The 27,017-nt window shown below is 28.4% G+C and overlaps 1 pseudogene across 1 annotated transcript in view; it reads right to left on the reverse strand.

Moving 5' to 3' along the window:
* Positions 1–4,331: 4,331 nt before the first annotated feature.
* The window catches only part of LOC308690323 (baculoviral IAP repeat-containing protein 2-like), a 73,531-nt pseudogene continuing 50,845 nt past the window's right edge, over positions 4,332–27,017 (reverse strand). Inside the window, exon 2 of the transcript in view lies at positions 4,332–5,685. The product of the transcript in view is annotated as a baculoviral IAP repeat-containing protein 2-like (transcript). The remainder of the gene's footprint in view (positions 5,686–27,017) is intronic.

The following is a 27,017-nucleotide window of genomic DNA, read 5'->3' on the forward strand; positions in this document are numbered from 1 at the left end:
ACTTTTGGACTGAGCCCTCCAATGTGGGAAAATTCCCATGGTCCACATTTAAAGTTGTACTTTTCACAATCACATACAAAAAAGACATTAAAACAATGTTTATCACTAAAATACAAAGGGTGGTAAACACACATTTGTAAAATGTTAAAAAAGTTTGAATTGCAAACATGTTCTAGAATTAAAACATCTAAAACAACATGTATTAAAATTATATCAAGCAAATAGTTCTATTTTCTAACATACATTTGAAGAAAAGTTGTACTTTCACAATTACATAGTGTTTAAAGTCATTAAAACGTTGTATAAGTTGAAAATACATTTGTAAAATGTTAAAACGTTAAAAACTATGTGCTTTAAACTTTTTTAAAAAAAAAGCAATGTATTGGGTAACAGATCAGCGACTTGTTTTTAATTAAAGAAAAGTTTTGTTTTCCATATATATGTAAAACTTTTTTAAAAACACTGTTTAAAGTTAAAATGCAATTGTTTAGTATTTGTACATTTTACAGCGTTATCTGAAAAAAGTTACAATGTGGTCCTTCACATACAGATTTAAAACCTGTTAAAAACTAAAAAAGTCAACGTTAAATCATTTAAAACAAGTTATAGAATGTCTTTCACGAATGACTTTTAAAGATAGCCTACCAGAAAAAATGGAAAATTATGTTTTTAAGCAATGTTTCAAATGTGAGCATTTAACATATCAGACAACAACAGTTAAAAAATACGTAAAACGAATAGTTTTTAAGCAAAACCTTTTAACATTATAAATCACACTAAACTTTTGGCATTAAACATGCAAAAGTAGTTAAAATATGTCTCAAACTATTTTTAAAAACATTAATACAACTCTTGCTTTACAAAAACTGGTATTACACTAAAACAAGGCACACAATTTAATATTTCATTTACCCCTAAAGTGGGCATAGTTATTTATTTATTTTTACAGACCTAAAATCATGATGCTTCAAAGTATGGATTGGAAGTAAATTACCAAAGACACAAACGACTTAAACATTTGTGTGTTGCAAAAGCAGAAGCCTATCTTCTTTAAATAAAGATTCACCTTTATTTATACTTTAATTTCTTAAAACAATCTGGTGACCTGCATTATTTCTGTGATTACTTGATTAGTAATATTGCGAGAGGTTTCCTAACACGTATAAAAACTCAGATGTGTTTGTGACAAACACGTCATCTTCACTTAGAAGACTTTTTTTTTTTTAAATGTATGACTGAACCCATTTTTCTTCTGAACAACTTACATTTCATATGAATTACCTGAGCCATTTAACAACCACAGGAAATGCATGTTGATTTCTAAGTTTCAGACATAATGCAAACATCCAATGTTCGAGAAAGCTAATATTGGTGTAATCTTTGTGAGATTTCACTCACAAACGCAAAACTTTGTGTCGGGTGATCCACACATAGCTTTACTAAAAGAAAATATTATGGAAGTCATTTTCAAACTGTGAGTGGGCTATGCTTCAACATGTAATTATACCATATTTTATATATTAATATCATGGTTCCATGTTGTTTTAATGTTTGTTTGTTTGTTATTAACTAATACATTTTTTAACTAACACTTCAACATCCTGCACAAATTAAAGAAACGTATGAGCTAAGGATGTTCTCTGACCCCAAATAAACGGGTAATAGAGTGTTCACAATCTACAATATACAGTTAGATATTCTCCTACTTCGTATGTGTGTAAATAGTTGTGCTTATGGACTAACTTTAAAACATAATCTTTATACAGAGTCACACGTGTCCAAAACATCCATGTAAGATTCAAAAGACCCAAACCTCTAAGAAAAGAGGCTTCAAAAACATAGTTTATTATAAATTCACAAAAGCATGCAAATGATGACCCTGTTTTACATTTTGTATGTTGGACCGTATGTTTTAGGTGAAGACTTTTCATTGAGAGCTGTCTATAGAAATAAATGACAATTAAGAATTTAAGTGATAGTCTTTCTGTTTGACTAAATTGATACTTCATTTAGTGCAACTTTTCCCTCTATGAATTACACAAAGTGCATGCTGTTTTACACTTAAACTATTACAACAGAATCACATCTGACTATTGCACTGAGAGAGGCATATTCATCCAAGCTCGAGGCTGTTAAACAAAGTTCCACACTTTGGTAAAACCTAAATTCTAGAGGTCAACTGGGTTAAAAGTAAATGCATCATGAGTCATTTAAAACAAATACAGAAAAGCTACTATAGTGATCAGTTTTAGCGTTTGAATTGACATTTTACACATTACACTGTTTACATCTTGTTTTTGTACTGTTTTTGCAAAAAGTGTATAGTCACAGAGCGTGGTCAAACATGTTCATATAGGAATGTATGAAAAACATGAACAAATATTGCATAAAGAGAATTAAATGACGGTCCTTCTAGTATGAGAGTGTTTAAGACTAAACAAATCATATTTATTTTAGAACATCTTTCTGCTATATACAAAACATTGACGTGAAAGTTGAGTATTACACTTTAAACTTGTCTAACTATTACACTTATTTTGTTATTATTACACAGTTATTTTGTGTGTGTCACTAAACAACATGGTTAAAGGGGTGGTTTACTGCCTTTTTTCTTAGCTTGATTATGTTTATGGGCTGCAATATAACATGTCTTCGTGTTTCGTTTGTTAAAAAACGCCTTATTTTTCATAAATTTCACCTTTATTGTAAGCCGCTTCCTCCTCTGTCATTCGAACGACCGGTTGACTTCCTGATTCTATGAAACCACTCCCTCAGAAAGAGGCAATGAGCTCAGATTGGTTAGTTCGGCCGGTGTGTTGTAATTGGCTAAACTGCGTCCGGAATCTTCACGCCCATTACCTTTACGGGCGACAGTTGCATGTGCTCCGGACCCGGTCAAATGTAATGGTGTCAATATTGCCTCATCAGTTTGAGCCAGAATCAGACCCAGAGAGCGGTGATGAAGAGAGTCAAGCAGAACCTCCGCAAACACGGCTCTTACTAAACGTTTCTGAATGGTAATTTATTTTATTTTATTATTATTCTCGCAAAGAATTTCCATACGCTGTTACTTGAAAATGCTACTGCTGTTTGTTAGCTTTTGAGATACGCTTTCCCCCTGATTAAACATTTAATATAACTGAATACATGACTGAGTAATACCGTTTTTTAAAGATATTGTTTTATTGATAGAATGAACAACCGTTTAACTATTCACAAAACTTACCGGTTACTCAGTTTGTCGTTTTCTTTAGGTGTACATGTGATAACAGCCGCTGAAGTTCGCTGTTGCGATAATTTTTTGAAGTTTGTACACGTTTCTTATACACACAAAATAACATCGAACTAACTAGCTACTATAACCAAACAGCTTTGGCATTGGTTTGCGTTCTTGATCAAATCAAAAAATTACGTCATAAAGTATACATGGAAAATACGTTTACAAAATTTTTACATATACAAATTCGGGTCCAAAATGTTTATACGCATCTGTCATATACTAAAGCCAGCGCTGGCATTTTTTTACATCCTTGATAAAACTAAAACGTACGTTTTAAATTATACAGGCAAATACATTTAAAATGATTAAATCTTACTTGCAGGTTGTGGCCTCTGGTTTTAAAGCTGTAACTGCTTCATGTTGGAGTAATAGTTTCTTGTTGAATCCGACATTGAACTCGTGTAGATTCTGGAAGCTGTCTTCCGTAAAATGCGCAGCACAGAGAGCTAAACTACGATTGTAATTGTCAGGAACATAATCAAACTTAAATTTTAACCATTGTTGACGAACTACAGCGTCTGTAGGAAGCCTGAACACAGAAGACCTGACGGCTACAGCTCTCCACTATAACTCCTCCTCTTCGACAGCAGAACATGTTCCGGAGGGAGGGTTGATGTAAATGTATGGGTTAGTTACGTATAAAACCCGGGAAGTATCTCGTTGTAGTCCCATTCGAGTCGTTTTTGTAGGCATTAAACTTCCTGATTTTTAAAAGACAATATCTCTGCTTACGTTGAACTTTCAGCGCAGCAACTTTGCAGATACTGTTCATGCACCAACAGCAACATTACACAGTATTTAAAATGAAAAAAGTGAAATAGCAATCAACCACCCCTTTAAGCTAATGAATTACAGATGATACGTGGTATTTTTACGTGAAAGGAGGGAAAGGAATATTTAACATATAAAAATAAAAATATTTTAACCTATCGTCAATTTCAATTGTTAGATAAATCATCTAACAATCAACAGTTATATGTGAAACAATTAGAGTTGGTGTAAATTTGAACATCCAAAAACTGTTGTTACTTGGATGATAAATATCTTCACTTTATGATAGGAAAGTACGGACAGCGCCTTTGACCAATCCTCTACATATGGGGCACTTGCGCAGAGAAGGTGCACATTCTTTGCACACAACTAGGTGACCACAGGGGATGAAGACAATGTTCACTTCCTTATCCGTGCAAACTTTGCATGTGCGCTCCTCTTGAAGTCTTCTTAACTGTTCCTCCATAGGCAAGTCTGAAAGATCTTGACTCGGGGATGCAGCTTCACTTGTCTGGGCCATCAGTTCTCTCAGCAGGCAGACATCATTCTTCTTGATCCAGTTGCGGAAGACCTCTGCTGCTGTATTTCCTTTCGACAGGACTAACTCAATGAGCTGCCCTGTCTGCTGCTTGACTGTAGTGGAGTTACGAATAATGTCATACTCTTTCTGTGAGATGATGTTCTCCTCTAGAAGATGGTCCATTAAGCTCTGCACGCTTTTTAGCTGCTGTGACATGGCAAGATGATGTTTCTTAAGAAAAGTAAGAAACTCACTTTCTCGCTCCTCCTCTCTCTTCTCATCTTCAGCACTTAGTAAATCAGACATCAACTCTTGAGCGGTTTTGTAATTTTCTCCACTTGCGAGAATTTTGCTTTGAACGGTTTGCTTCACCAGGCCGCGCTCAAATCCCATCTCTAAACCAGACTTCACCACAGGATTGTTCATCATCACTGCATCCTCTGAACGGTCTTCTCCAGGACCCAGGTGTACAACAGGTGGATCAACAAATTCTCTTGAGTTGCTGTCTCCATTAGTCAATAGCTGTTCAAATAGTCTTGGAAATCTTGCTTGAATCTGATGAACAAACTCTTGGCCCTTTTCTTCCAACAGGTATTCACATCTTGGAAACCACTTGGCATGTTCTACCCATGGATCATCACCAGGCTCCCAACATCTGAGTCCACCACCACAACAAAAGCACTTCACGTCATCACGACGACCAACATAGTAAAAACCAGCCTTAGCCAATTGGTCTGGTCGAACAGTTATTCTTGAGGGCCAGTAGACAAATGTGTGCAACCTTTCTTCACACTGTTGCATTGCCGCGTTAGATACATTGGAAAGTTCGGATGGAGTTACTGTAGCAAGAGTCCAATTCTGAAAGGTGTCAAGGAGTTCCTGTTCCCAACGCATGTCAGGACTGTGACAAGCCGGAGGTTGCTGGTGAGACATATCCTGGTGAGACATATCCAGGTTAAAGTATACCCACCCCTGCTCCTCCGTTTGGCCTGAAACGGATGGCGTGGTGGTCGATGTTACGGGTGTCGCAGGGGCTGTAGGATGGCTACGTTGCGAAGCGGGGAAAAGGCAGAGTGAGAGGACGACAGGAGGTTGGCGGTGGGTGGGGTAAACTCTGGATGAAGACATAAAAATGTGACCACAGGGCGTGTCCACTCAAGCCCTTCTCTCTGCGGGACATCCCATGACTAGTAGTCATCCATGACAGAACACATAATCTTATTAAAAAAATGTAATGAACTCCTGAACAGATAGAAGGTCGACGTAGGGGGTATGTGGTTCCTCCCCCTATGAAGCAGGAACCGATGCTATAAGAACAAAAACGAATTTTGTTGAACACTACAAAATGTCCTTTCTTCTGTTCTGTTCTGTACACAGAGGGCAAATTAGTTGTATCATTTGAAAAATCACCACACATTTTTCAGAGACGCAATGTGCCTTGGTGGTCCGTGACACAGCGCATCCAGGCGTGGTATGGAAATGGTTGCCACCTCAGGAATACAGTAATTAAAATGCAGAAAACATTCCGCAACTCTTTACAAGGATCTCTGAAATATTTTATAAATATTTTTAATTATTCTAAATATTATTATTATGTATACTATTATAATAATATTTTTATGAGCTCAGACACAACAGAAAAGTTTGTCATTTTTTATTTATTTATTTATTTATTTTTATTTCAACATTATACAATCGAGTATACATTGAAGTAGTGAAGAAAATGATAGACCGGCAAACCGGGGTTGTGTGCGAAGTCCTGAAATATTTATCAGGACAACAGCTCATCCCGCCCCGCTGGAGGGGTTGTCATCATGACGCCATAAACAGCTGTATAGGATTACATATAATGCCACATTGAATCAGAAGTAGCGTCATGGAGAAGTTATGCATATGCCACCGAGAGATGTCTATAATTACACCAACAATTTACATATATAAATATACATATATTTTTAAACATATGCATGGGTGAATTGTACGCCATAAGTTCTGTAACAAGCATGTAGAAACTAGTTAGGATGTATTTCATTTTGCCTAGGCTTTAAGTTCATTTTACCAACTATTAAGATGTTAAAGTTTATAGACCTTTAGCGCATTCAAATGAATTGAGTTAAAATTAAAACGTGATATCAGTATAGCATTACCGAATTCAGGGGTGTTTAGCTTCAATAGTTATCAACCACCTGCTGATTTTAATTTTTTTCTTCAAATAAAAGTAATTTCCTGATAAATCATTGTACACATACATGTGTTTTGTTGTATGCACAGATTTTGAGGGTCGCTTATAGAAAGATGTGCCCTTGTGTTTGTTTCGCGGTATTTTTAAAAACATAGCCTAGCTAGATCTACATAGATGTTTTACACGATAAGATATGTCAGAGAACCGTGTGCGGCATTCTATATCCGCATAAAGGGTTCAAATGTAAAATATACATTTTAGCGCTATTTAAAAACTAGGACGGTAGCCTATAATAATATAATGTAAATGTCTCACGTCAAGATGATGGTTTAAACCATAATTTTATCAAATCAAGTCAATTCATGTGAATACTGTCGTATATGAACAAAGAGAAGACCTAGAGTTCACTAACATTAGGCCTACAGCTAACTGTAGGAAACAGATACGCCTCAGGTAATATGAAATGTAAGTTGGTCAGAAGAAAAAAGGATCAGTAATACATTCAAAAAGTCTAAGTGAATACAATGTTTTGTCACAAACACATCTAAAGCATTTTTTACTCGTATGAGGAAACCTCTCGCAACATTACTAATCAATTAACCACAGAAATATTGCATGTCATCAGACTGTTTTAAAGAAATTAAAGCATGAATAAAGATGAATCTTTATTTAAAGAATATAGAATTCTGATTAGCAACACACTGATGTATAAATGTTCAAAGTCGTTTGTGTCTTTGGTAATTTACTTCCAATCCATAGCCTACTTTGAAGCATCTTGATTTTAGGTCTGTAAAAATAGAGAATAAAAAAGAAATAACTATATGACTAACTGAAAAAACTAAGGACACAAAATTGTAGATTTAGTTTACCCTGTTTTAATACCAGTTTTTTGTAAAGCAAGAGTTGTATTAATGTTTTTAAAAATAGTTTGAGACATTTTAACTCTGTTGCATGATATGTTAATGCATACACATTGTAGCGGTCACTTGGAGGATTTACGGCAATTTGAGGTAGAATGACAACTGCTCATGTACGTAGAGGGTATGTCCGTATGAGATGCGTGAGCTGTGCAGAAGAGATATAACGCTATACCGACTTTTGGTCTCTTCCTATTATTCGCCTCTTTCACTTTGTGAACAGAGTTGGATGTTTATTTGTGTACTTGTAAACGAATAAAACCCCACGCATGTTGACGACAGACGGCTCGTGCACCTAGAGTTATTATGTTTAATCATTTACCAACATTTAAATCTGTAGCTACCTCTGCACACGTGAATTCTGATGCGCTCGCGTTGGGGAGAGTGTTAGGTGGGCGGAGACTCGCTTCACAGGCCAGTCTATTTCTCATTCGTGTTGTGCTTTCGGAGCGCAAAGAGATATTTTAGCTAAAAACTAAACAAAACTTAGCAGCAAATCGTATTGTTAAAAAGTTTTACTTAAAAACGTTGTTTGATATATATTAAATGCTCACGTTTGAAACATTGCTTAAAAAACATAATTTTAAATTTTTCTGGTATTTAAAAGTCGTTCGTGAAAGACATTCTATAACTTGTTTTAAATGATTTAACGTTGACTTTTTAGTTTTTAACAGGTTTTAAAATCTGTATGTGAAGGAAAACATTCTAACTTGTTTTACATTTTTCTGATAGGCTACGTTTTAAATACCACACCTTTGTATTTTAACGGTTTGTACCATTTTAAAAAGTTGTATGTGAAAGTGTTACATGTCTGTGAAAAAAACTGTTTGCCTATCGCTTACGTTTCACGGTTTTAAAGTTTAAAGCACAGTTTTGAACAGATTCATTATTTTTTACTCCAAAACGCATTCTTAAACAATGATCAGATTTCTCCATTGGGAGATGTGGATTATCCTATCGAAGAGAGAATAAATCAGTAAGTTAGTGAATATTTGTTAACTTCACTAAAAGTCCAAAATGAACTAAAACATGAGTTTTTATTTTTTTATAAATGTTATTTAGTGTAATTATAAACAAATCTAGTGTAAGGCTCGGCTTCACACATGATCTATACTCATTCATGTTTCTAGCGTCGATGAGTGATGTATAATACGGAACTTAAAACTAAACGTTAGTAGCATATTGTATTTTAGTTGATGTTGTTTTGAACACTTTTTTAAATCTGTATGTGAAGGACCACATTCTAACTTTTTTCAGATAACGTTGTAAAATGTACGAATACTAAACCATTGCATTTTAACTTTATACAGTGTTTTTAAAAAGTTTTAAATATATATGGAAAACAAAACTTTTGTTTAATTAAAAACAACTCGCTGATCTGTTACCCAATAGGCCTACATTGCTTCACTTTTTAAAAAGTTTAAAGCACGTTGTTTTTAACGTTTTAACAGACAAGTGAAAACTATATATCACAGAATCTTCCGGCTCGTGAAGAAATTGTGTTAAGCATGGCCCGTGCGTTCCTCGTTTTTTTCGTGGAGCTAAAGTCAAATCTTCCATAGCTTCAGCAATGTTTCTCTCTGGAGTTTTCGGAGGGGCAGCCATTGCCATTGTAGATTATCTTGTAAGATCACAGGTAGTATTTCACTGTAAGTTTGCGCTCCTTTTTAAACATCTCATGTGACTGTGACGTTGTGGGGAGGGAGGGAGGGATTCCCACGTGACGTCATTTTTTACACACACCCTTAAATCAAAATTGACCTCTCAGCTTTGAGAGGGGTGTGTTAGGGGGTGTGGTCTCTTCGAGCCGTTGCATCGGTTTTCTTTGGTCATTTAAGTTCGGCCACCAAGATGACCGGATGTGTTTTCAATTTGGGAGCTTGAAGGGAGTGTGGGAGATTCCCACGATGACATCTGTTGTGGGTGGGATAGGGGCGGAGTTTGGGTCTGTCTCTCTGGAAGGGTCAGAGAGCTTCATTTCTGACTGGGCTCCGGAGTGAGAGGACGCTGTCCACTCTGCTCCACTACAACAAAACACTTTTGTATCTTTTAAACTCTGACTCCTTTAACAATTGGTATGTAAAAACGTAACACTTTTTAACAGTGTTTGTGTTTTATGTAAAAAGTTTTACAAAATACTGTGTGAAAGTTAAATGCTTACAAGTCAACATTTTAAAAATTATCTTTTTGTCAATGTTGTTTTAATGTTTTAACATCTCATTTTTTAATAACTATTTTAGAGAAAAAAATGCAATTTCAACTCATTTCATTAATGTTTTAATGTTTTTTAACCTTAAAAGTTTAACGTTTAAAGTGATGAATGTACATCTGTCTTCTTTAATAAAAAACACTGATCTCACACTCTTGACTATGTTTTTATTTCTTAAAAAAGTTTTAAATATACACTGTTTAGAACTACTGAGCGTGGGAAATTTCTCACGCTTCAGATGTTCAACCCATAAGGAGGTGTGGCGTAAGTCCGATTTTCCCACGGTGTGTACGTACAGCCCATAAGTGGGAGGAGCTAGCGTGGGAAATTCCCACGGTCAAAGGGGGCGGGGCTTAGAGGGTCATAAAGCAATAAACCTGTCAAAAGTTTGATTGAAAGGACCCTCCATTCTCTCTCTAATGTATTATGGGACTGTAATAAATGTATAATAAGAATGTATTATTACACTGTAATAAAGGTATTATAGCACAGTGTATTATTACACTGTAATAAAGGTATAATAAGACAATGTATCATTACTCTGTAATAAAGGTATAATACCACAATGTGTTATTACACTGTAATAAAGGTATAATAACATAATGCATTATTACATTGTAATAAATGTATAATAACACAATGTATTATTACACTGTAATAAAGGTATAATAAGACAATGTATCATTACACTGTAATAAAGGTATAATAGCACAGTGTATTATTACACTGCAATAAAGGTATAATAGCACAATGTATTATTACATTGTAATAAATGTATAATAACAAAATTTATTATTATACTGTAATAAAGGTATAATACCACAATGTGTTATTACACTGTAATAAAGGTATTATAAGACAATGTATTATTACACTGTAATAAAGGTATAATACCACAACGTGTTATTACACTGTAATAAAGGTATAATAGCACAGTGTATTATTACACTGTAATAAAAGTATAATTTCACAATGTATTATGGCACTGTAAAAAGGTAGAATCACACAATGTATTATGGGACTGTAATAAATGTGTAATAAGAATGTATTATTACACTGTAATAAAGGTATAATAACACAGTTTATTATTACACTGTAATAAAGGTATAATAACACAGTGTATTATTACACTGTAATAAAGGTATAATAAGACAATGTATCATTACACTGAAATAAAGGTATAATACCACAATGTGTTATTACACTGTAATAAAGGTATAATAACACAATGTATTATTACACTGTAATAAAGGTATAATAGCACAGTGTATTATTACACTGTAATAAAGGTATAATTTCACAATGTATTATGGCACTGTAAAAAGGTAGAATCACACAATGTATTATGGGACTGTAATAAATGTATAATAAGAATGTATTATTACACTGTAATAAAGGTATTATAAGACAATGTATTATTACACTGTAATAAAGGTATAATAACACAGTGTATTATTACACTGTAATAAAGGTATTATAAGACAATGTATTATTACACTGTAATAAAGGTATAATAACACAGTGTATTATTACACTGTAATAAAGGTATAATAAGACAATGTATCATTACACTGTAATAAAGGTATAATACCACAATGTGTTATTACACTGTAATAAAGGTATAATACCACAATGTGTTATTACACTGTAATAAAGGTATAATTTCACAATGTATTATGGCACTGTAAAAAGGTAGAATCACACAATGTATTATGGGACTGTAATAAATGTATAATAAGAATGTATTATTACACTGTAATAAAGGTATTATAGCACAGTGTATTATTACACTGTAATAAAGGTATAATAAGACAATGTATCATTACTCTGTAATAAAGGTATAATACCACAATGTGTTATTACACTGTAATAAAGGTATAATTTTACTATGTATTATGGCACTGTAAAAAGGTAGAATCACACAATGTATTATGGGACTGTAATAAATGTATAATAAGAATGTATTATTACACTGTAATAAAGGTATAATAACATAATGCATTATTACATTGTAATAAATGTATAATAACAAAATGTATTATTACACTGTAATAAAGGTATAATAACAGTTTATTATTACACTGTAATAAAGGTATAATACCACAATGTGTTATTACACTGTAATAAAGGTATAATAACACAATGTATTATTACACTGTAATAAAGGTATAATAGCACAGTGTATTATTACACTGTAATAAAGGTATAATTTCACAATGTATTATGGCACTGTAAAAAGGTAGAATCACACAATGTATTATGGGACTGTAATAAATGTATAATAAGAATGTATTATTACACTGTAATAAAGGTATAATAAGACAATGTATCATTACTCTGTAATAAAGGTATAATACCACAATGTGTTATTACAATTTAATAAAGGTATAATTTTACTATGTATTATGGCACTGTAAAAAAGTAGAATCACACAATGTATTATGGGACTGTAATAAATGTATAATAAGAATGTATTATTACACTGTAATAAAGGTATAATAACATAATTCATTATTACATTGTAATGTATAATAACACAATGTATTATTACACTGTAATAAAGGTATTATAAGACAATGTATTATTACACTGTAATAAAGGTATAATAACACAGTGTATTATTACACTGTAATAAATGTATAATAAGACAATGTATCATTACTCTGTAATAAAGGTATAATAAGACAATGTATCATTACACTGTAATAAAGGTATAATACCACAATGTGTTATTACACTGTAATAAAGGTATAATACCACAATGTGTTATTACACTGTAATAAAGGTATTATAAGACAATGTATTATTACACTGTAATAAAGGTATAATACCACAACGTGTTATTACACTGTAATAAAGGTATAATAGCACAGTGTATTATTACATTGTAATAAATGTATAATAACACAATGTATTATTACATTGTAATAAATGTTTAATAACACAATGTATTATTACACTGTAATAAAGGTATAATACCACAATGTGTTATTACACTGTAATAAAGGTATAATAGCACAGTGTATTATTACACTGTAATAAAGGTATAATTTCACAATGTATTATGGCACTGTAAAAAGGTAGAATCACACAATGTATTATGGGACTGTAATAAATGTGTAATAAGAATGTATTATTACACTGTAATAAAGGTATATTACCACAATGTGTTATTACACTGTAATAAAGGTATAATAACACAATGTATTATTACACTGTAATAAAGGTATAATAGCACAGTGTATTAATACACTGTAATAAAGGTATAATTTCACAATGTATTATGGCACTGTAAAAAGGTAGAATCACACAATGTATTATGGGACTGTAATAAATGTATAATAAGAATGTATTATTACACTGTAATAAAGGTATAATAAGACAATGTATCATTACTCTGTAATGAAGGTATAATACCACAATGTGTTATTACAATTTAATAAAGGTATAATTTTACTATGTATTATGGCACTGTAAAAAAGTAGAATCACACAATGTATTATGGGACTGTAATAAATGTATAATAAGAATGTATTATTACACTGTAATAAAGGTATTATAAGACAATGTATTATTACACTGTAATAAAGGTATAATAACAGTGTATTATTACACTGTAATAAAGGTATAATAGCACAGTGTATTATTACATTGTAATAAATGTATAATAACACAATGTATTATTACATTGTAATAAATGTATAATAACACAATGTATTATTACACTGTAATAAAGGTATAATACCACAATGTGTTATTACACTGTAATAAAGGTATAATAAGACAATGTATCATTACACTGTAATAAAGGTATAATACCAAAATGTGTTTTTACACTGTAATAAAGGTATAATAACACAATGTATTATAACACTGTAATAAAGGTATAATAGCACAGTGTATTATTACACTGTAAGAAAGGTATAATTTCACAATGTATTATGGCACTGTAAAAAGGTAGAATCACACAATGTATTATGGGACTGTAATAAATGTATAATAAGAATGTATTATTACACTGTAATAAAGGTATAATAAGACAATGTATCATTACTCTGTAATAAAGGTATAATACCACAATGTGTTATTACACTGTAATAAAGGTATAATTTTACTATGTATTATGGTACTGTAAAAAAGTAGAATCACACAATGTATTATGGGACTGTAATAAATGTATAATAAGAATGTATTATTACACTGTAATAAAGGTATAATAACATAATGCATTATTACATTGTAATAAATGTATAATAACACAATGTATTATTACACTGCAAAGGTATAATAAGACAATGTATCATTACACTGTAATAAAGGTATAATACCACAATGTATTATTACACTGCAATAAAGGTATAATAGCACAATGTATTATTACATTGTAATAAATGTATAATAACAAAATGTATTATTATACTGTAATAAAGTTATAATACCACAACCTGTTATTACACTGTAATAAAGGTATAATAGCACAGTGTATTATTACACTGTAATAAAAGTATAATTTCACAATGTATTATGGCACTGTAAAAAGGTAGAATCACACAATGTATTATGGGACTGTAATAAATGTATAATAAGAATGTATTATTACACTGTAATAAAGGTATAATAACACAGTTTATTATTACACTGTAATAAAGGTATAATAACACAGTGTATTATTACACTGTAATAAAGGTATAATACCACAATGTATTATTACACTGTAATAAAGGTATAATAGCACAGTGTATTATTACACTGTAATAAAGGTATAATTTCACAATGTATTATGGCACTGTAAAAAGGTAGAATCACACAATGTATTATGGGACTGTAATAAATGTATAATAAGAATGTATTATTACACTGTAATAAAGGTATAATAAGACAATGTATCATTACTCTGTAATAAAGGTATAATACCACAATGTGTTATTACAATTTAATAAAGGTATAATTTTACTATGTATTATGGCACTGTAAAAAAGTAGAATCACACAATGTATTATGGGACTGTAATAAATGTATAATAAGAATGTATTATTACACTGTAATAAAGGTATAATAACATAATTCATTATTACATTGTAATGTATAATAACACAATGTATTATTACACTGTAATAAAGGTATTATAAGACAATGTATTATTACACTGTAATAAAGGTATAATAACACAGTGTATTATTACACTGTAATAAATGTATAATAAGACAATGTATCATTACTCTGTAATAAAGGTATACTAAGACAATGTATCATTACACTGTAATAAAGGTATAATACCACAATGTGTTATTACACTGTAATAAAGGTATAATACCACAATGTGTTATTACACTGTAATAAAGGTATTATAAGACAATGTATTATTACACTGTAATAAAGGTATAATACCACAACGTGTTATTACACTGTAATAAAGGTATAATAGCACAGTGTATTATTACATTGTAATAAATGTATAATAACACAATGTATTATTACATTGTAATAAATGTTTAATAACACAATGTATTATTACACTGTAATAAAGGTATAATACCACAATGTGTTATTACACTGTAATAAAGGTATAATAGCACAGTGTATTATTACACTGTAATAAAGGTATAATTTCACAATGTATTATGGCACTGTAAAAAGGTAGAATCACACAATGTATTATGGGACTGTAATAAATGTGTAATAAGAATGTATTATTACACTGTAATAAAGGTATATTACCACAATGTGTTATTACACTGTAATAAAGGTATAATAACACAATGTATTATTACACTGTAATAAAGGTATAATAGCACAGTGTATTAATACACTGTAATAAAGGTATAATAACACAGTGTATTATTACACTGTAATAAAGGTATAATAAGACAATGTATCATTACACTGTAATAAAGGTATAATAGCACAGTGTATTATTACACTGTAATAAAGGTATAATTTCACAATGTATTATGGCACTGTAAAAAAGTAGAATCACACAATGTATTATGGGACTGTAATAAATGTATAATAAGAATGTATTATTACACTGTAATAAAGGTATAATAAGACAATGTATCATTACTCTGTAATGAAGGTATAATACCACAATGTGTTATTACAATTTAATAAAGGTATAATTTTACTATGTATTATGGCACTGTAAAAAAGTAGAATCACACAATGTATTATGGGACTGTAATAAATGTATAATAAGAATGTATTATTACACTGTAATAAAGGTATTATAAGACAATGTATTATTACACTGTAATAAAGGTATAATAACAGTGTATTATTACACTGTAATAAAGGTATAATAGCACAGTGTATTATTACATTGTAATAAATGTATAATAACACAATGTATTATTACATTGTAATAAATGTATAATAACACAATGTATTATTACACTGTAATAAAGGTATAATACCACAATGTGTTATTACACTGTAATAAAGGTATAATAAGACAATGTATCATTACACTGTAATAAAGGTATAATACCAAAATGTGTTTTTACACTGTAATAAAGGTATAATAACACAATGTATTATAACACTGTAATAAAGGTATAATAGCACAGTGTATTATTACACTGTAAGAAAGGTATAATTTCACAATGTATTATGGCACTGTAAAAAGGTAGAATCACACAATGTATTATGGGACTGTAATAAATGTATAATAAGAATGTATTATTACACTGTAATAAAGGTATAATAAGACAATGTATCATTACTCTGTAATAAAGGTATAATACCACAATGTGTTATTACACTGTAATAAAGGTATAATTTTACTATGTATTATGGTACTGTAAAAAAGTAGAATCACACAATGTATTATGGGACTGTAATAAATGTATAATAAGAATGTATTATTACACTGTAATAAAGGTATAATAACATAATGCATTATTACATTGTAATAAATGTATAATAACACAATGTATTATTACACTGCAAAGGTATAATAAGACAATGTATCATTACACTGTAATAAAGGTATAATACCACAATGTATTATTACACTGCAATAAAGGTATAATAGCACAATGTATTATTACATTGTAATAAATGTATAATAACAAAATGTATTATTATACTGTAATAAAGTTATAATACCACAACCTGTTATTACACTGTAATAAAGGTATAATAGCACAGTGTATTATTACACTGTAATAAAAGTATAATTTCACAATGTATTATGGCACTGTAAAAAGGTAGAATCACACAATGTATTATGGGACTGTAATAAATGTATAATAAGAATGTATTATTACACTGTAATAAAGGTATAATAACACAGTTTATTATTACACTGTAATAAAGGTATAATAACACAGTGTATTATTACACTGTAATAAAGGTATAATACCACAATGTATTATTACACTGTAATAAAGGTATAATAGCACAGTGTATTATTACACTGTAATAAAGGTATAATTTCACAATGTATTATGGCACTGTAAAAAGGTAGAATCACACAATGTATTATGGGACTGTAATAAATGTATAATAAGAATGTATTATTACACTGTAATAAAGGTATAATAAGACAATGTATCATTACTCTGTAATAAAGGTATAATACCACAATGTGTTATTACAATTTAATAAAGGTATAATTTTACTATGTATTATGGCACTGTAAAAAAGTAGAATCACACAATGTATTATGGGACTGTAATAAATGTATAATAAGAATGTATTATTACACTGTAATAAAGGTATAATAACATAATTCATTATTACATTGTAATGTATAATAACACAATGTATTATTACACTGTAATAAAGGTATTATAAGACAATGTATTATTACACTGTAATAAAGGTATAATAACACAGTGTATTATTACACTGTAATAAATGTATAATAAGACAATGTATCATTACTCTGTAATAAAGGTATAATAAGACAATGTATCATTACACTGTAATAAAGGTATAATACCACAATGTGTTATTACACTGTAATAAAGGTATAATACCACAATGTGTTATTACACTGTAATAAAGGTATTATAAGACAATGTATTATTACACTGTAATAAAGGTATAATACCACAACGTGTTATTACACTGTAATAAAGGTATAATAGCACAGTGTATTATTACATTGTAATAAATGTATAATAACACAATGTATTATTACATTGTAATAAATGTTTAATAACACAATGTATTATTACACTGTAATAAAGGTATAATACCACAATGTGTTATTACACTGTAATAAAGGTATAATAGCACAGTGTATTATTACACTGTAATAAAGGTATAATTTCACAATGTATTATGGCACTGTAAAAAGGTAGAATCACACAATGTATTATGGGACTGTAATAAATGTGTAATAAGAATGTATTATTACACTGTAATAAAGGTATATTACCACAATGTGTTATTACACTGTAATAAAGGTATAATAACACAATGTATTATTACACTGTAATAAAGGTATAATAGCACAGTGTATTAATACACTGTAATAAAGGTATAATTTCACAATGTATTATGGCACTGTAAAAAGGTAGAATCACACAATGTATTATGGGACTGTAATAAATGTATAATAAGAATGTATTATTACACTGTAATAAAGGTATAATAAGACAATGTATCATTACTCTGTAATGAAGGTATAATACCACAATGTGTTATTACAATTTAATAAAGGTATAATTTTACTATGTATTATGGCACTGTAAAAAAGTAGAATCACACAATGTATTATGGGACTGTAATAAATGTATAATAAGAATGTATTATTACACTGTAATAAAGGTATTATAAGACAATGTATTATTACACTGTAATAAAGGTATAATAACAGTGTATTATTACACTGTAATAAAGGTATAATAGCACAGTGTATTATTACATTGTAATAAATGTATAATAACACAATGTATTATTACATTGTAATAAATGTATAATAACACAATGTATTATTACACTGTAATAAAGGTATAATACCACAATGTGTTATTACACTGTAATAAAGGTATAATAAGACAATGTATCATTACACTGTAATAAAGGTATAATACCAAAATGTGTTTTTACACTGTAATAAAGGTATAATAACACAATGTATTATAACACTGTAATAAAGGTATAATAGCACAGTGTATTATTACACTGTAAGAAAGGTATAATTTCACAATGTATTATGGCACTGTAAAAAGGTAGAATCACACAATGTATTATGGGACTGTAATAAATGTATAATAAGAATGTATTATTACACTGTAATAAAGGTATAATAAGACAATGTATCATTACTCTGTAATAAAGGTATAATACCACAATGTGTTATTACACTGTAATAAAGGTATAATTTTACTATGTATTATGGTACTGTAAAAAAGTAGAATCACACAATGTATTATGGGACTGTAATAAATGTATAATAAGAATGTATTATTACACTGTAATAAAGGTATAATAACATAATGCATTATTACATTGTAATAAATGTATAATAACACAATGTATTATTACACTGCAAAGGTATAATAAGACAATGTATAATTACACTGTAATAAAGGTATAATACCACAATGTATTATTACACTGCAATAAAGGTATAATAGCACAATGTATTATTACATTGTAATAAATGTATAATAACAAAATGTATTATTATACTGTAATAAAGTTATAATACCACAACCTGTTATTACACTGTAATAAAGGTATAATAGCACAGTGTATTATTACACTGTAATAAAAGTATAATTTCACAATGTATTATGGCACTGTAAAAAGGTAGAATCACACAATGTATTATGGGACTGTAATAAATGTATAATAAGAATGTATTATTACACTGTAATAAAGGTATAATAACACAGTTTATTATTACACTGTAATAAAGGTATAATAACACAGTGTATTATTACACTGTAATAAAGGTATAATACCACAATGTATTATTACACTGTAATAAAGGTATAATAGCACAGTGTATTATTACACTGTAATAAAGGTATAATTTCACAATGTATTATGGCACTGTAAAAAGGTAGAATCACACAATGTATTATGGGACTGTAATAAATGTATAATAAGAATGTATTATTACACTGTAATAAAGGTATAATAAGACAATGTATCATTACTCTGTAATAAAGGTATAATACCACAATGTGTTATTACAATTTAATAAAGGTATAATTTTACTATGTATTATGGCACTGTAAAAAAGTAGAATCACACAATGTATTATGGGACTGTAATAAATGTATAATAAGAATGTATTATTACACTGTAATAAAGGTATAATAACATAATTCATTATTACATTGTAATGTATAATAACACAATGTATTATTACACTGTAATAAAGGTATTATAAGACAATGTATTATTACACTGTAATAAAGGTATAATAACACAGTGTATTATTACACTGTAATAAATGTATAATAAGACAATGTATCATTACTCTGTAATAAAGGTATACTAAGACAATGTATCATTACACTGTAATAAAGGTATAATACCACAATGTGTTATTACACTGTAATAAAGGTATAATACCACAATGTGTTATTACACTGTAATAAAGGTATTATAAGACAATGTATTATTACACTGTAATAAAGGTATAATACCACAACGTGTTATTACACTGTAATAAAGGTATAATAGCACAGTGTATTATTACATTGTAATAAATGTATAATAACACAATGTATTATTACATTGTAATAAATGTTTAATAACACAATGTATTATTACACTGTAATAAAGGTATAATACCACAATGTGTTATTACACTGTAATAAAGGTATAATAGCACAGTGTATTATTACACTGTAATAAAGGTATAATTTCACAATGTATTATGGCACTGTAAAAAGGTAGAATCACACAATGTATTATGGGACTGTAATAAATGTGTAATAAGAATGTATTATTACACTGTAATAAAGGTATATTACCACAATGTGTTATTACACTGTAATAAAGGTATAATAACACAATGTATTATTACACTGTAATAAAGGTATAATAGCACAGTGTATTAATACACTGTAATAAAGGTATAATTTCACAATGTATTATGGCACTGTAAAAAGGTAGAATCACACAATGTATTATGGGACTGTAATAAATGTATAATAAGAATGTATTATTACACTGTAATAAAGGTATAATAAGACAATGTATCATTACTCTGTAATAAAGGTATAATACCACAATGTGTTATTACAATTTAATAAAGGTATAATTTTACTATGTATTATGGCACTGTAAAAAAGTAGAATCACACAATGTATTATGGGACTGTAATAAATGTATAATAAGAATGTATTATTACACTGTAATAAAGGTATAATAACATAATTCATTATTACATTGTAATGTATAATAACACAATGTATTATTACACTGTAATAAAGGTATTATAAGACAATGTATTATTACACTGTAATAAAGGTATAATAACACAGTGTATTACTACACTGTAATAAAGGTATAATAAGACAATGTATCATTACACTGTAATAAAGGTATAATAACACAGTGTATTATTACACTGTAATAAAGGTATAATAGCACAGTGTATTATTACACTGTAATAAAGGTATAATTTCACAATGTATTATGGCACTGTAAAAAGGTAGAATCACACAATGTATTATGGGACTATAATAAATGTATAATAAGAATGTATTATTACACTGTAATAAAGGTATAATAACACAGTTTATTATTACACTGTAATAAAGGTATAATAAGAAACTGTATCATTACACTGTAATAAAGGTATAATACCACAATGTGTTATTACACTGTTATAAAGGTATAATAGAACAGTGTATTATTACATTGTAATAAATGTATAATAACACAATGTATTATTACATTGTAATAAATGTATAATAACACAATGTATTATTACACTGTAATAAAGGTATTATAAGACAATGTATTATTACACTGTAATAAAGGTATAATAACACAGTGTATTATTACACTGTAATAAAGGTATAATAACACAATGTATTATTACACTGTAATAAAGGTATAATAAGACAATGTATCATTACACTGTAATAAAGGTATAATACCACAATGTGTTATTACACTGTAATAAAGGTATAATAACACAATGTATTATTACACTGTAATAAAGGTATAATAGCACAGTGTATTATTACACTGTAATAAAGGTAGAATCACACAATGTATTATGGGACTGTAATAAATGTATAATAAGAATGTATTATTACACTGTAATAAAGGTATAATAACATAATGCATTATTACATTGTAATAAATGTATAATAAAACAATGTATTATTACACTGTAATAAAGGTATAATAACACAGTGTATTATTACACTGTAATAAATGTATAATAAGACAATGTATCATTACTCTGTAATAAAGGTATAATAAGACAATGTATCATTACACTGTAATAAAGGTATAATACCACAATGTGTTATTACACTGCAATAAAGGTATAATAGCACAATGTATTATTACATTGTAATAAATGTATAATAACACAGTGTATTATTATACTGTAATAAATGTATAATAACACAATGTGTTATTACACTGTAATAAAGGTATAATAACACAGTGTATTATTACACTGTAATAAATGTATAATAAGACAATGTATCATTACTCTGTAATAAAGGTATAATAAGACAATGTATCATTACACTGTAATAAAGGTATAATACCACAATGTGTTATTACACTGTAATAAAGGTATAAAAGCACAGTGTATTATTACATTGTAATAAATGTATAATAACACAATGTATTATGGCACTGTAATAAAGGTATAATACCACAATGTGTTATTACACTGTAATAAAGGTATAATAACATAATGCATTATTACATTGTAATGTATAATAACACAATGTATTATTACACTGTAATAAAGGTATTATAAGACAATGTATTATTACACTGTAATAAAGGTATAATAACACAGTGTATTATTACACTGTAATAAAGGTATAATAAGACAATGTATCATTACACTGTAATAAAGGTATAATACCACAATGTGTTATTACACTGTAATAAAGGTATAATTTCACAATGTATTATGGCACTGTAAAAAGGTAGAATCACAAAATGTATTATGGGACTGTAATAAATGTATAATAAGAATGTATTATTACACTGAAATAAAGGTATAATAACATAATAAATTATAACATTGTAATAAATGTATAATAACACAATGTATTATTACACTGTAATAAAGGTATAATAACACAGTGTATTATTACACTGTAATAAATGTATAATAAGACAATGTATCATTACTCTGTTATAAAGGTATAATAAGACAATGTATCATTACACTGTAATAAAGGTATAAAAGCACAGTGTATTATTACACTGCAATAAAGGTATAATAGCACAATGTATTATTACATTGTAATAAATGTATAATAACACAATGTATTATTATACTGTAATAAAGGTATAATACCACAATGTGTTATTACACTGTAATAAAGGTATTATAAGACAATGTATTATTACACTGTAATAAAGGTATAATACCACAACGTGTTATTACACTGTAATAAAGGTATAATAGCACAGTGTATTATTACATTGTAATAAATGTATAATAACACAATGTATTATTACATTGTAATAAATGTATAATAACACAATGTATTATTACACTGTAATAAAGGTATAATACCACAATGTGTTATTACACTGTAATAATGGTATAATAGCACAGTGTATTATTACACTGTAATAAAGGTATAATTTCACAATGTATTATGGCACTGTAAAAAGGTAGAATCACACAATGTATTATGGGACTGTAATAAATGTATAATAAGAATGTATTATTACACTGTAATAAAGGTATAATAACACAGTTTATTATTACACTGTAATAAAGGTATAATAACACAGTGTATTATTACACTGTAATAAAGGTATAATAAGACAATGTATCATTACACTGTAATAAAGGTATAATACCAAAATGTGTTATTACACTGTAATAAAGGTATAATAACACAATGTATTATTACACTGTAATAAAGGTATAATAGCACAGTGTATTATTACACTGTAAGAAAGGTATAATTTCACAATGTATTATGGCACTGTAATAAAGGTATAATACCAAAATGTGTTATTACACTGTAATAAAGGTATAATAACACAATGTATTATTACACTGTAATAAAGGTATAATAACACAGTGTATTATTACACTGTAATAAAGGTATAATAAGACAATGTATCATTACACTGTAATAAAGGTATAATACCACAATTTGTTATTACACTGTAATAAAGGTAGAATCACACAATGTATTATGGGACTGTAATAAATGTGTAATAAGAATGTATTATTACACTGTAATAAAGGTATAAAAAGACAATGTATCATTACACTGTAATAAAGGTATAATACCACAATGTGTTATTACACTGTAATAAAGGTATAAAAGCACAGTGTATTATTACACTGCAATAAAGGTATAATAGCACAATGTATTATTACATTTTAATAAATGTATAATAACAAAATGTATTATTATACTGTAATGAAGGTATAATACCACAATGTGTTATTACACTGTAATAAAGGTATTATAAGACAATGTATTATTACACTGTAATAAAGTTATAATACCACAACGTGTTATTACACTGTAATAAAGGTATAATAGCACAGTGTATTATTACACTGTAATAAAAGTATAATTTCACAATGTATTGTGGCACTGTAAAAAGGTAGAATCACACAATGTATTATGGGACTGTAATAAATGTGTAATAAGAATGTATTATTACACTGTAATAAAGGTATAATAACACAGTGTATTATTACACTGTAATAAAGGTATAATAAGACAATGTATCATTACACTGTAATAAAGGTATAATACCACAATGTGTTATTACACTGTAATAAAGGTATAATAACACAATGTATTATTACACTGTAATAAAGGTATAATAGCACAGTGTATTATTACACTGTAATAAAGGTATAATTTCACAATGTATTATGGCACTGTAAAAAGGTAGAATCACACAATGTATTATGGGACTGTAATAAATGTATAATAAGAATGTATTATTACACTGTAATAAAGGTATAATAACATAATTCATTATTACATTGTAATGTATAATAACACAATGTATTATTACACTGTAATAAAGGTATTATAAGACAATGTATTATTACACTGTAATAAAGGTATAATAACACAATGTATCATTACACTGTAATAAAGGTATAATAACACAATGTATTATTACACTGTAATAAAGGTATAATAGCACAGTGTATTATTACACTGTAATAAAGGTATAATTTCACAATGTATTATGGCACTGTAAAAAGGTAGAATCACACAATGTATTATGGGACTGTAATAAATGTATAATAAGAATGTATTATTACACTGTAATAAAGGTATAATAAGACAATGTATCATTACACTGTAATAAAGGTATAATACCACAATGTATTATTACACTGTAATAAAGGTATAATAGCACAGTGTATTATTACACTGTAATAAAGGTATAATTTCACAATGTATTATGGCACTGTAAAAAGGTAGAATCACACAATGTGTTATTAAACTGTAATAAAGGTATAATAGAACAGTGTATTATTACACTGTAATAAAGGTATAATTTCACAATGTATTATGGCACTGTAAAAAGGTAGAATCACACAATGTATTATGGGACTGTAATAAATTTATAATAAGAATGTATTATTACACTGTAATAAAGGTATAATAAGACAATGTATCATTACTCTGTAATAAAGGTATAATACCACAATGTGTTATTAAACTGTAATAAAGGTATAATAGAACAGTGTATTATTACATTGTAATAAATGTATAATAACACAATGTATCATTACACTGTAATAAAGGTATAATAACACAATGTATTATTACACTGTAATAAAGGTATAATAGCACAGTGTATTATTACACTGTAATAAAGGTATAATTTCACAATGTATTATGGGACTGTAATAAATGTATAATAAGAATGTATTATTACACTGTAATAAAGGTATAATAAGACAATGTATCATTACACTGTAATAAAGGTATAATAGCACAGTGTATTATTACACTGTAAAAAGGTAGAATCACACAATGTATTATGGGACTGTAATAAATGTATAATAAGAATGTATTATTACACTGTAATAAAGGTATAATAAGACAATGTATCATTACACTGTAATAAAGGTATAATACCACAATGTATTATTACACTGTAATAAAGGTATAATAGCACAGTGTATTATTACACTGTAATAAAGGTATAATTTCACAATGTATTATGGCACTGTAAAAAGGTAGAATCACACAATGTATTATGGGACTGTAATAAATGTATAATAAGAATGTATTATTACACTGTAATAAAGGTATAATAACATAATGCATTATTACATTGTAATAAATGTATAATAACAGAATGTATTATTACACTGTAATAAAGGTATAATAACACAGTGTATTATTACACTGTAATAAATGTATAATAAGACAATGTATCATTACTCTGTAATAAAGGTATAATAAGACAATGTATCATTACACTGTAATAAAGGTATAATACCACAATGTGTTATTACACTGTAATAAAGGTATAATAACATAATGTGTTATTACACTGTAATAAAGGTATAATAGCACAGTGTATTATTACACTGTAATAAAGGTATAATTTCACAATGTATTATGGCACTGTAAAAAGGTAGAATCACACAATGTATTATGGGACTGTAATAAATGTGTAATAAGAATGTATTATTACACTGTAATAAAGGTATATTACCACAATGTGTTATTACACTGTAATAAAGGTATAATAACACAATGTATTATTACACTGTAATAAAGGTATAATAACACAGTGTATTATTACACTGTAATAAATGTATAATAAGACAATGTATCATTACTCTGTAATAAAGGTATAATAAGACAATGTATCATTACACTGTAATAAAGGTATAATACCACAATGTGTTATTACACTGTAATAAAGGTATAATAACATAATGTGTTATGACACTGTAATAAAGGTATAATAGCACAGTGTATTACTACACTGTAATAAAGGTATAA

Source organism: Scardinius erythrophthalmus (assembly GCF_964197995.2).
Source record: "Scardinius erythrophthalmus genome assembly, chromosome: 5".
In the NCBI taxonomy this organism is placed as follows: Eukaryota; Metazoa; Chordata; class Actinopteri; order Cypriniformes; family Leuciscidae; genus Scardinius; species Scardinius erythrophthalmus.